The sequence below is a fragment of the Notamacropus eugenii genome, chromosome 1 (genome assembly GCF_028372415.1).
Source record: "Notamacropus eugenii isolate mMacEug1 chromosome 1, mMacEug1.pri_v2, whole genome shotgun sequence".
NCBI classification, from domain to species: Eukaryota; Metazoa; Chordata; class Mammalia; order Diprotodontia; family Macropodidae; genus Notamacropus; species Notamacropus eugenii.
Window position 1 is genome coordinate 593101613 of NC_092872.1, and position 13991 is coordinate 593115603.

A 13991-nucleotide genomic window follows, 5' to 3' on the forward strand; every position below is an offset into this window, starting at 1 on the left:
TAGGAAATGTAAACCCACATAGTATCCTGAACATAGTAGAATCTCCAGCCCCTGGGGAACCAACCCTTTGGTTGGGGGAATGTCCCAAATACTTCAAAGATAAACTTCTAAAATACAAGAGCAGTTTCTTTTTTTTTTTCCTTTATATCCCTAGCATCTAACATAGTGCTTTGCACATAGATACTTAATAAAATGATTGAGTTATATAGTAATAGATATTTGTTCATGATGACAAAAGAATTTTAGAATCCTATTTTAGAATAAATTTTAGAATAAAAAAATTTACAGTATTGATGATAATTATATTGTATACAAAGGGGCAAATGACCATTTCTTTTGAGAGAAATACATATTTTAGAAGCACTTCAGGTGACCACAGTAGGAGAGTGGGAGAGTTAAATATTATTCACTGAAGGCTACTTCTAATGAGAAAAGTTCTTTCGAAAAGGCAGAAAAGAATGTACCAATATTGCTGGATCAGGGAAACAGAATTCTCTGTGCCATTTAGCTTGTAAAATAGCTTTTCAAAAGATCATGGTTCTTTCTTTCGTTCTTTTTTGTCTCCATGTTAGTCTGATTTATATTGTTTTGTCTTAAGTTTTTCTGTCACTGAAGTTTACAAATAAAAAAAGCAAACTCTGTTCCCTAGAAGGGAGGGGGAGGGGAGGGAAACCTGATTCAGTTGAGCAGGTTATTTATAAGTTAGGTTTACAGAGAGTCCTAACATGCTTTCTGCTTGCCTGTCTTTTGTGAAGCCTCCCAGGACTCTCCCAAACTACTCCCCTAAGATGTCTACATCATTCCAAAAGCTTCAAAACATTCCACCGCTGTTGTTGTTTAAATGAGAACACCTGAGCTTATAAAACTCAGTGCCTGTGAAAATAAGATTATAGGGTTTAAGGCTGAAAAAGACTGCAGAGGTAGTTCTTCCAGTCCAATCTTCCATTTTACATAAGAAACTGAGGCCCAGAGAGGGGAAAGGGATTTGGTCAAGGACAGACAGACAGTAGTAAATAGTAGAGCCAAGTTTGAACTCAGTTCATCTGACTCCAAATTCTATCCTCATTTTACTGCTCCACATTGCTTTCATTTTCCATTATTAATTAATTGATTAATGCAATAGAACTTTATTGAAAAACCTTTCTCTCCACTGGCCCCCAATGAACTTATCTTATCCTTCTTATCCTGCACTGTTGTTGTTTGGTTGTTTTTCACTCTGATTCTGTGTCACTTTTTGTTTTGGGGTTGTTGTTTTTTTTTGGCAGATACTAGAGTGGTTTACCATTTTCTTCTCCATCTCATTTTACAGATGAGGAAACTGAGGCAAAGAGTGAAGTCACTTACCCAGGATCACATAGCTAGTGAGTGTCTGAGGCCAGATCTGAACTCAGGAAGATGAGTCTTCCTGACTCCAGGTCTGGCACTCTATCCACTGGGTCACTTAACTGTCCCATATCCTGCATGACCTATAACCTACTTCCTATGCTGAGTATAATTTATGACTACAGTGGCTGCGGTTGAGATACCATATCAGGATATGGTTCACAGAGTAGCTGCAAGGTGGGGCTGAAGACCTGACCCTGGCTTAAGCCCAGAGTCACAGAGCCAATTTTATCAGTCAGTGGTGGTTACATTTTTTTTTTTAAAGCCCTGCCCTCGTATGAATGAGGCAAGACAAAGCATTGGGCCACAATCTTGATGTGACACTATTGATTTAACACCCAGAAGTGTACTGGGGCTAGACTCACTCTGGTTTTCACTTTTTCACTCCTCCTCCAGATATGTAGATAGCTTATAATATCTAGGGTTTTCTTCCAATGTTAATTCCTCATGTCTTCCCTTTCTTTTTAAAATTCAATTCTATGAACAAATATTTATTAAACACCTGTTCACAAGGCACTGTGCTAAGTGGTGGGACTAGAGACAAAGATGAAAATGAAACAGTAAACAGTCCTTGCCTTCAAAGAACTTATGTTCTTTCAGGTGGATACAACCTGTAGAAAAGTAAATATAAGTAAATACAAATTAATTTTAAGGCAAGAATATTACTAACTGGAATGGGAGGGGCGTAGATCAGGAGAGGCCTTCTGTAGGGAATAGCCCCAGAACTGTGCCTGGGAAGAAGAGATTTGGGGTTTGGGGTGATATGAACAGGAATGGGGAGGGGAGTACTACTCACTCTTACAAAAGTACTTTACTTTTCTGTGTTTTATATTAGAAAGTTTACAACTATAAGTGAAGTACTTTCAAGAGCTTTCTGGATTTCTGTTAAAGAGCTTAGCGCTTATGCCTAATTTTAAAGGCTCCTGAAATCTCTGAAAATTCTGACTCCACAGGCTGACCCAAGGCTTATATTGGTTGATATGAAAGGACATTTACTTGGGTTATGTAGGAAAACAAAACAAAATGAATACCCTCCTCACCATCCAGCATCTTAAGGTGTTCTGAACTCTGTTCTTGCACCATTATGGCACTCAAATAACACCAGCCTGGGTCCCAAAGAAGCAAGTATTCACACTCTCAATATTCAACCACTCTAGACCTAAGTCCTCTCTGGTAATGCCTGTACTTGTTTCAGCTTTGTCCTACTCTTTGTAATCACACTGGGGTTTTCTTAGCAAAGATACTGGAGTGGTTTGCTATTTTCTTCTCCAGCTCATTTTACAGATGAGCAAACTGAAGCAAAGAGGTGACTTGCCCAAGGTCACGCAGCTACTAAGTATCTGAGGGCAGATTTGAACTTGGGAAGATGAGTCTTTTTGACTCCAGGCCCGGCGCTCTATCCACCATGCCACCTAGCTGCCCAATGCCTCTTCTGATCACTCTCAAATACCAGAACTCACAGCATGGCTGTCATTCTTCCCTACTTTCTTCTGGCTATTGTAAACCTTCTCTGTCTCACATCAGCCCTAAGACACCAGTCTTCTTTTTAAACTGTATGTGTTAAAAGCTTATCTACCCATTTAGGGGTCTTCACTGGGTGATATGAAGCAGGAAAACCTGTTCACAACCCTCTGGGAGATGTAGTCCCCAGACTAACATGGATATCTATCTGGGGCCAGACATGCCCCCTTACATGAAAAACAGGGATGATGATACTTTCACTCCACACTTTACAAGGTTGTTGTCAGGTGAGTGCTTTGTAAACAGTAAAGTCATATAAATTATTTCCATATATAACATAATCTATTCTTCTGGCAGCCACAATTTCTCAAGAAACTCTTGTGAGCCTTTATCCCTGAGGCTCTTTATCCTAAAATCTGATCAGGTTCCACCCATCTCAACCTGTTTTTATGGATCAAGATGTGCCTGAAGCTACCACTACCTCCCTCTCTCAACAAAACAAACTCAGCACAAGGTGTACCTGATCAACCTCATCTCTTCTTTGAATCTGTCCATTCTGTTGGAAGGTTACCAAGAACCTGTAGAGTTTGGAGACAAAAAAGCCAAGTGGTTTGTATTCAATATATTGTAATTTAGCATTAGATGGATCAGCCTATGGAGGCAGAATTTTCAGAGGTTTCAGGAGACTTTAAAATTAGGCATAAGCGCTAAGCTCTTTAACAGAAATCCAGAAAGCTCTTGAAAGCACTTCACTTATAGTTGTAAACTTTCTAATATAAAACACAGGAAAGTGAAGTATTTGCAGTTTCAGTTCCAGACCACCATAATAAAGCAAATAACTGTCACATGAATTTTTTAGTTTCCCAGTGGCTATAAAAATTATGTTTACACTATACTGTAGTGTGCAATAGCATTTTGTCTAAAAACAAATGTACATACTTTAATTTAGAAATAACTTATTACTAAAAAAAAATGTGAACCATCATCTGAGCCTTCAACAAGATGCATTCTTTTTGTTGGTGCCTCAGTGTTGATGGTAGCTGACTGATCAGGATGGTGGTTGCTGAAGATTAGGGTGGTTGTGGCAATTTCTTAAAATAAGACAACAGTGAAATTTGACACATTGATTGACTCTTCTTTTCTCTTGAACACTTAGAGGACATTGTAGGGTTATTTACTGGCCTAATTTCAGGATTGTTGTGTCTCAGAAAATAGGGAGGCAAGAGGAGAGGGAGAGAGTCCTGGAATAGTGAGTTGGTAGACAGTCAGAACGCATACATTTATCATTGAGTTCTCTGTTTTGTATGGGCAGGGTTTGTAGTGCCCCAAAACAATTGTAATAGTAACATCAAAAATCATCTCACAGATCACTATAATGGCTATAATAATAAAGAAAAAGTTTTACTAAAATGTGACACAGAGACACAGGATGAGCACATGCTATTGGGAAAATGATGCCAACAGATTTGCTTTAGGGTTGTCACAAACCTTCAATTTGTAAAAACAAACAAACAAACAAACAAATCCACAAGTATCTGTATAGTACAATAAAATGAAGCAAAATAAAAATGAGATATGTCTGTAGGTGTTAGATGATTAAAAGATGCAGCTAAAAGAATAAATAAATAAAAATTAAAAAATTTGGTTTTCATAAAAAAAAAAACGCAGTTAAAAAACTTATGGCAATCGTTGACTATGAGACAAGAAACACAAGTGAGGGTTCAAGTCAATAACATTAGAAGGATGACATCCAAAATCCCCTCTAGGGTAATCCTAGAACCCTGAGGAAAACATGCATTAGGCTTTGCTCTGAAAGAACAAGGCTGGAGCACACTTGCTAAGACTGGGAGGTTAGTTACATGACTTGCCCACAGTAAGTGGCATGGCCAGAACTCAAAACCCATGTCTCCTGACTCCAAGTCAGCTCTCTTTGATACTAATGCTGCATAATATATTAGTACAGTACTATTAAATTTTCCTTTTTCCCCTTCTTTTTAATTTTTTTCCTTTTTTAAAAATAGTATTTTTATTTTTTCCAATTACGTGTAAAGACAATTTATAACATTCATTAAAAACAATTTTTGAGTTTCAAATTTTCTGTCACTCCCTCCCCTCCCTGCTGTTAAATTTTCAAGATGCATCTATTACCTTATTCCCACAACAACCAAGTGCTATAAGCAGGGAAGTTACTATTCTCTTGAGAGTATAAATGTGGAAATTGAGACCCAAAAAGGTTAAGCGATTTGCCTCAAGCCTAACAGCCAGTTAATAGCGGAAAGAGAACCAGTAACTCAGCTCTGCTGGCTCCCTTCTCAGATACTTGCTTGGGATAGGTAATTTTCGTATCTGGCTCTCTGGGTAACATTGCTCTGACTCTGGCAGTTTCAGGTAGAGAACAATTTCCCTGATAGTAGGCTACTGTTACTATCACTTTCATAGAAAATCTTCTATAATTTTAAGAGAAAAGAATGACTGAAATGCTCAAAGGTCACTGATAGGTCATAATTTTCTGAAACTCACAGTAAAATGAATTGTAGGGTAGGAAAAGAGTAGTTATCCAACACTTCAGAACCCAGTCTGCCTCTCTCTTTACTACTCACTTCTCTCCTTTCTCTTGCCCTCCTTTTACGTTCATTCATTGGTTTCTAATATGGTTAAAATGTGAAATTGAAAAACTGTATTTTTCTACATACTTATTGAAAAATTAATAAATTAATCAAAAAGAATTTATTAATTTATTCAGCCTTGAGGATATGTATATGGGATATGTATATGGCATATCATTTATAGAGAAAGGTTTGCAAAGCATATGTGGAATGCAACTAAATTAGAAATTATAGGTTTATGCCATCTCTTCCACACTCCCTACCCCATTTGTCATTTTAGTTCATTCTAGCAAAATAAAAAAATGAAAGATACAAGATCACTAGTGTAATACAAAGATTCTCTGTTGATTTTCACTGATATTTCTTCCTATTGTATCTGTCATGAGAATAAGCTTTCAAAGGTCATAAGGCATGTTATCCTATATAATTTTTAATACTCTCCATATCAATGCTTCATACAATTATTGATTAAGAGCTGGAAGGGACCTCAGTGGTTGTGTAGTTATCCCAACCCCCTCATTTTGCAGATGAGAAAACAGGTTCATGGTCACACAGGTTGTAAACTCCTGATTGATCTAATTGTCAATACCATGATGTTCTCCTTGCCTTACCTTATATTCAGGTAATTTAATATACTATTGAAGTCCTTACTGTTTGGTATAGTTCAATACTGTTCAAATACTGTAAGTAACTTGGTAATCAGGTCTCATCACCAACACAGTACTAAAACTCACCAAGAACTTAATAACCAAATCCAGTAATCTTTTTCTTTTCATTCATTCATTCAACAAGCAATTATTGAGTGTTTATTATGCACAGGGGACTCTGTTAGGATCTAGAGAAACAAAAAATAAGATGAAAAATAGTCCCTTCCTTCAAAAAAGGTTACATTCTCCTAAGGAAATAATAATAGCTATAATAATATAATACTTTAAGGTTTGCAAGGCACTTTATAAATATTTATCTTATTTTATCCTCAAAAAAACCCTAGGAGGTAGATGCTATTATTATCATCCTCTTTTTACAGATAAGGAAACTGAAGCAGGCAGAGGTCAAGTGATTTGCACCGAATCACACAGCTAGTATGACTGAGGCTCAGTTTGAACTTAGGTCTTCCTGACTCCCGTGCTTTCTGACTCTAGCGCTCTACACATTGTGCCACCCAACTGACCGTTATACAACATTTAATACAGCTAAGCAAGTATGAGGTAAGTTGAGGAAGAAGAAAGTACTAAGGGGATCAAGTGAAGCTTCCCATAGGAGGTTACACTTCAGTTGAACCTTGAAGCTCAAGCTAAGGATTCTAAGAAGTGGAAAAAGGAGTGTGCTGGAGCCAGCCTGACCTAAGTAGAGCCCACTGTTAAATTGTCAATGTGTGCATTTACACCTTGGAAATTGGCAAGCTACAAATCAGGGTTTGGTTTTATTGTTGTGTTGATTATCAAGATTTAAGGAAGTCATGGAAAAATGTTAAATTAAGCTTAAAAGTGTTAGCAGATTAAGTTTAAAAGTGTACTGAACATTCCCCCCCATCCCCACCCCAAGCTGGTTATTAAACATTACTAGCACATCTCTGATTCTAAGTAAAGGGAAAGAAAATATATTCCAAACTTAGGAACAACCTGTGCAGTTATAGAGGTGGAAGGTGGATTGGAGAGTCTGGAGAGATGGACTGAAGCCAGACTGAAGGGCTTTAAATGCCTGAGAAATATATGTGTGTGTATGTATGTGGCAATAGGGAGTCACTGAAGATTTTTGAGTGAGTCTTATACACACTATGATTGAAGGGGATTATTTTGTTACTGGGAGTGAAAGATATAAAGGAAAGGAAATGGAAGCAGGGAAATCAATTAGGAAATTATTACAACTATTTGGATGATAAAGGATTGAAATAAGGTAGTAGCTGGGTCAATAGGGAGAGAGGGACAGATATGAAAGATGTTGAGTAGGTAGAGATGACAAGATTTTGCAAGTAATTGGATATAGGAGAATGGAGGAAATATGAGAGTCATCAAGGATGACTCTTGGGTTGTAAACCCCTGGCAACTGAAAGAATTGTGGTGGTTTCAACAGATATAAGGAAGTGTGGTAGGCAGGATTTGTGGGAAAAGATGTTTTTTTAAAACCTCTTTTAGTCTTTAACATTCTTTAGTACTCTATTCCTACCAAGGACTCTCTCCTTTGGCTTCAAAGTTATCATAGTCTCTTGGTTCTCCTGTCTCTTTAACTCTGCTTCCTTGGTCTCCTATAATGACTGCTTCACTTCTTCCTGACCTCTATAGTTCACTTTCTTAACCATCTTTTTTTAAACTTACTTTTAGTTTTCAACATTCATTTCTACAAGCTCTTGAGTTCCAAATTTTCTCCCCATCTTTACCTTCCCCCCACCCCAGATGGCATGCACTGATTGTCCCTTCCCCCAGTTTCCCCTCCCTTTTTCCATCCTCCCTCCTATTCTCTTCCCCTTTATTTACTTTATTGGAGGACAAGAGAGATACCCATTGCCTGTATGTCTTATTTCCTAGTTACAAGCAAAAACAATTTTTTAACATTTGCTTTTAAAACTTTTGAGTTCCAGGGCAGCACCAAGATGGCAGAATAGAAAGACACATATACTCTAGCTCTTCTCCCACAGCCTATAAAATACCTGTAAAGAATGACTCTCAACAAATTCTAGAGCAACAGAAGCCATAGAACGATGGAGTGGAGGAGACTTCCAGCCCAGGTGACCTGTAAGGCTGACAGGAAAAGTCTATCACATGGGACATGGAACAGAGTGCAGCCCAGCCTTGGCTGCAGTGCCAGGAGGAGTAGGGCCCAAGCAGGCCTCAGGGGCACAATCCCCAGGGGCAGCACAGATCCCTCAACCCACAGGCACCAAAGGTCAGTGAGAGGGCTTTTTCAACTGGCCAAGAAGGAAGCAGGGTCCCCCACAGCTCCAGCCCCAGGTGGCAGCAGCAGAGGCCACAGCAGGTGGCAGCTCCCACAGTAGGCAGCAGCCGACATCCATTATAGGAGACCTCATTATAAAGCCCCTGGGGGAAGTGAGCAGCTGATCTAAACCTCAGCCTTGAGTAGTGGCCCTGCCCCCATCTAAAGGCCCTGGGGAAATTAAGCAGTTGATCTGAATCTGAGCCCTGAATGCTGGTGTGGTGGAACTAGAGGCAAGGTGGTTGTGGAAATGAAATTCTACTACTCGCAGATTCTGGGCACAAAAGTTTTCTGGTTGCTCCCAGACCAGTGTGCAGGCTTGCTTGTGCCACCTTAGAGGAACTGAGATCTTACAGGGCACCAGAGTATACCCTACTCTTGACAAAGAACCCAAAAGTCAAGTACCTGGTTGGGAAGATGCCCAAAAAAGGGAAAAAAAATAAGACTATATAAGGTTACTTTCTTGGTGAAAAGGTATCTTCTTCCATCACTATCAGCAAAAGACATAAAAGTCAAGGCTTCTGTATCCCAAATATCCAAAATAAATATTCAAAGGTCTCAGGTCATGGAAGAGCTCAAAAAGGATTTTGAAAATCAAGGAAGAGAGGTAGAGGAAAAATTGGGAAGAGAAATGAGAGAGATGCAAGAAAATAATGAAAAGTGAATCAACAGCTTGCTAAAGGAGACCCAAAAAAATGCTGAAGAAAATAACACATTTAAAAACAGGCTAACTCAATTGGAAAAAGAGGTTCAAAAAGCCAATGAGGAGAAGAATGCTTTAGAAAGCAGAATTACCAAATGGAAAAGGAGGTTGAAAAGCTCACTGAACAAAATTGTTCTTTAAAAATTAGAATGGAACAGATGGAGGCTAATGACTTTATGAGAAACCAAGAAATCACAAAACAAAACCAAAAGAATGAAAAAGTGGAAGATAATGTGAAATATCTCATTGGAAAAACAACTGACCTGAAAAATAGATCCAGGGGAGACAATTTAAAAATTATTGGACTACCTAAAAGCCATGATCAAAAAAAGAGCCTAGACATCATCTTTCATGAAATTGTCAAAGAAAATTGCTCTGGACAAAATGAATATTGAAAGAATCCACTGATCACTTCCTGAAAGAGATCCAAAATGAGAAACTCCTAAGAACACTGTAGCCAAATTCCAGAATTAGCAGGTCAAGGAGATAATATTGCAAGCAGCTAGAAAGAAACAATTCCAGTATTGTGGAAATACAATCAGGATAACACAAGATCTAGTATTTTCTACATTAAGGGATCAAAGGGCATGGAATATGATATTCCAAAAGTCAAAGAAATTAGGATTAAAACCAAGAATCACCTACCTAGCAAAACTGAGTATAATACTTCAGGAGAAAAAATAGTCTTTCAATGAAACAGAGCGCTTTCAAGCAGTCTTGATGAAAAGACCAGAGCTGAAAAGAAAATTTGACTTTTAAACACAAGAGTCCGGACAAGCATGAAAAGGTAAACAGGAAAGAGAAATCCTAAGGAACTTACTTAACTTGAACTGTTTACATTCCCACATGGAAAGATAATATTTGTAACTCTTGAAACTTTTCTCAGCATCTGGGTAGTTGGAGGGAGTATACACACACATACACACACACACAGAACACAGGGTGAGTTGAATAGGAAGGGACCATATCTAAAAAATAAAATTAAGGGGTGAGAGAGGAATATATTGGAAGGATAAAGGATGAAATGGAATGGGGCAAATTATCTCTCATAAAAGAGGCAAGAACAAGCCTTTTCAATAGAGAGAAAAGGGGGGGAGGTGAGAGAGAAAATGTGAAACTTACTCTCATCACATTTGGCTCAAGGAAGGATTAAAATGCACACTCAATTTGATATGAAAACCTATCTTACAATACAGGAAAGTAGGGGAGAAGGGGATAAGCAGGGTGGGGGGGATGATGAAAGGGAGGGCAAATGGGAGTAGGGAGCAATTAGAAGTAAATACTCTTGGGGAGGGACAAGGTCAAAAGAGAGAATAGAAGAAATGGGAGGCAGGATAGGATGGAAGGAAATATAGTTAGTCTTACACAACATGACTATTATGGAAGTCATTTGCAAAACTACACATATATAGGCTATATTGAATTGCTTGCCTTCTCAGTGCGGATGGCTGGGGAGGGAGGAAGGAAGAGAAGTTGGAATTCAAAGTTTTAGGAACAAATGTTGAGTATTGTTCTTGCATACAACTGGGAAATAAGAAATACAGGTAATGGGGTATAGAAATGTATCCTACCCTACAGGACAAAAGAGAAGATGAGGATAAGGGGAGGGATGTTAGAAGGAAGGGCAGATTGGTGATAGGGGTAATCAAAATGCTCAGTGTTTTGGGGTGGGAGGAGGGGAGAGATGGGGAGAAAATTTGGAACTCAAAATTTTGTGGAAATGAATTTTGAAATCTTAAAATAAATAAATAAATGAATTTTGAGTTCCAAATTCTCTCCCTCCTTCCCTCCCCACCTACCCTCATTGAGAAGGCAAGCAATTCAAAATGGGTTATTTTTTGCAAAACAATTCCAGAATAGTCATGTTGTGAAAGACTAACTATATTTCCCTCCATCCTGTCCCAGCTCCCAATTATTCTATTTTCTCCTTTGATCTTGTCCCTTTTCAAAAGTGTTTGCTTCTGACTACTCCCTCCCCAATTTGCCCTCCCATCTATCATCCCCTCCCCCTACTTTCTTGCAGGGTAAAATACTCAATTGAGTGTGTGTGTTATTCTCTCCTTAAGCCAAATCTAATGAGAGTAAGGATCACTCATTGCTTCTCACCTCCCCCTCTTCCCCTCCACTGTGAAACCTTTTTCTTGCCTCTTATGTGATATAACTTACCCCATTCTATCTCTCTATCTCTTTTTCCCAATATATTCCTCTCTCTTAATTTTATTTTTTAGATATCATCACTTCATATTCAACTCACCCTGTGCCCTCTATCTGTCTGTCTATCTATCTATCTATCTATCTATCTATCTATCTATCTATCTATCTATTTCCTCCAACTACCCTAATACTGAGAAAGATCTCATGAGTTACAAATATCATCTTTCCATGTAGGAATGTAAACAATTCAACTTTAATAAGTCTCTTATGATTTCTCTTCCCTGTTTACCTTTTCATGTTTCTCTTGATTCTTGTATTTGAAAGTCAAATGTTCTAGTCAGCCCTAGTCTTTTCATCAAGAATGCTTGAAAATCCTCTATTTCATTGAAGTTCCATTTTTTTCCCCTCAAGGATTATACTCAGTTGTACTGGGTAGGTGATTCTTGGTTTTAATTCTAGCTCCCCTGACCTCTGGAATATCATATTCCAAGCCTTTTGACCCTTAATGTAGAAGCTGCTAGATCCTGTGTTATCCTGATTGTGTTTCCACAATACATGAATTATTTCTTTCTAGCTGCTTGCAATATTTTCTCTTTGACCTGGGAACTCTGGAATTTGGCTACAACATTCCTAGAAGTTTTCCTTTTAGGATCTCTTTCAGGAGGTGATCAGTGGATTCTTTCAATTTCTATTTTACCCTCTGGTGCTGGAATATCAGGGCAGTTTTCCTTGATAATTTCTTGAAAGAGCAAGTCTAGGCTCTTTTTTTTGATCATGGCTTTCAAGTAGTCCAATAATTTTTAAATTGTCTCTCCTGGATCTGTTTTTCAGGTCAGTTGTTTTTCCAATGAGACATTTCACATTGTCTTCTATTTTTTCATTCTTTTGTTTCTGCTTCACAATCTCTTGACTTTTTCATAAAGTCATTAGCTTTCATTTGCTCCATTCTAATTATGTTTTTTGTTTTTTTCTTTTTAAAATTTATTTGTTTTCAGTTTTCTACAATCACTCCCATAAGTCTTAGATTTTTCCTCCCTTCCTCCTCCTGCCTCCCCAAGATGGCATGCAATTGTATATGGGCTCTACACATACATTCTTATTAAATAAATTTTCACATTAGTCATGTTGCATGGAAGAATTCAAATGAATGGAAGAAACCATGAGAAAAACCCAAACAAAACAAAACAAAACACAAGAGAAAATATTCTGCTTCATTCTGCTTTCCAATTCCATAGTTCTTTCTCTGGATGTGGATGGCATTTTGCCTCAAGAGTCCTTTGGGAATGTTTTAGGTCTTTGTATTGTTGTGAAGGGCTAAGTCTACCAGAAAAATTCCTCATACACTGTGGTTGTTGCTGTGTACAATGTTCTCCTGGTTCTGCTCATTTCATTCAGCATCAGTTCATATAAGTCCCTCCAGGCCTCTCTGAAGTCTTCCTGTTCATCATTTCTTATAGCACAACAGTATTCCATTACATTCACATAACACAACTTGTTCAGCCATTCCCCAATTGAGGGGAATCCCCTAGATTTTCAGTTCTTGGCCACAACAAAGAGAGCTGCTATAAATATTTTTGTACATGTGGGGCCCTTTTCCATTTTTATGATTTCTTTGGGATACAGTCCTAGAAGTGATATTGCTGGGTCAAAGGGTATGTACATTTTTGTAGCCCTTTCGGTATAGTTCCAAATTGCTCTCCAGAATGGTTTAATTAGCTCATAGTTCCACCAACAATGAATCAGTGTTCCAACTCTCCCACATCTTCTCCAACATTTATCATCTTTCTGTTTTGTCATGTTAGCCAATCTGATAGGTGTGATGTGGTATCTCAGAGTTGTTTTGATTTGCATCTCTCTAGTCAATAGTGATTTAGAGTATTTTTTCATATGACTATAGATAGTTCTAATTTCTTCCTCTGAAAACTCCCTGTTTACATCCTTTGACCACTTATCAATTGAGGAATGACTTGTATTCTTATACATTTGACTTAGTTCTCTATATATTTTAGAAATGAGACCTTTATCACAGACACTATTTGGAAAAATTCTTTCCCAGTTTTCTGTTTGCCTCCTAAACTTGTTTGCATTGAGTTTGTGTGTGCAAAATCTTTTCAATTTAATGCAATCAAAATTAGTCATTTTGTACTTTCATAATGTTCTCTATCTCTTGTTTGGTCATAAATGTCTCCATTCCCTATAAATCTGACAAATACACTATTCCTTGCTCCCCTAATTTGTTTATAGTATCAGTTTTTATACCTCATTCATGTGTCCATTTCAACTTTATTCTTGTGTACAATATCAAGCATTGGTCTATGCCCAGTTTCCACCATGCTGTTACCCAGTTTTCCCACCAGTTTTCATCAAACAGTGAGTTCTTATCCCAAAAGTTGGGGTCCTTGGTTTTATCAAACAGCAAATTGCTATATTAACTGACTAGTTTTGAGTACATAAACTATTCCACTGGTCTACCCTTCTATTTCTTAGCCAGTACCAAGTGGTTTTGATGATTGCTAATTATCCCAATCATTTCTTTTCATTAATTCCCTTGATGTTCTGGACCTTTTCTTCTTCCAGATGAATTTTGATATTATTTTTCCTAGCTCTGGAAAATATTTTTCTGGTAGTTTATTTGGTATGGCACTGAATAAGTAAATTAATTTAGGTAGAATTGTCATTTTTATTATATTAGTTTGACCTACCCAAGAGCAACTGATGTTTTTCTACTTACTTAGATCTGACTTCATTCATGC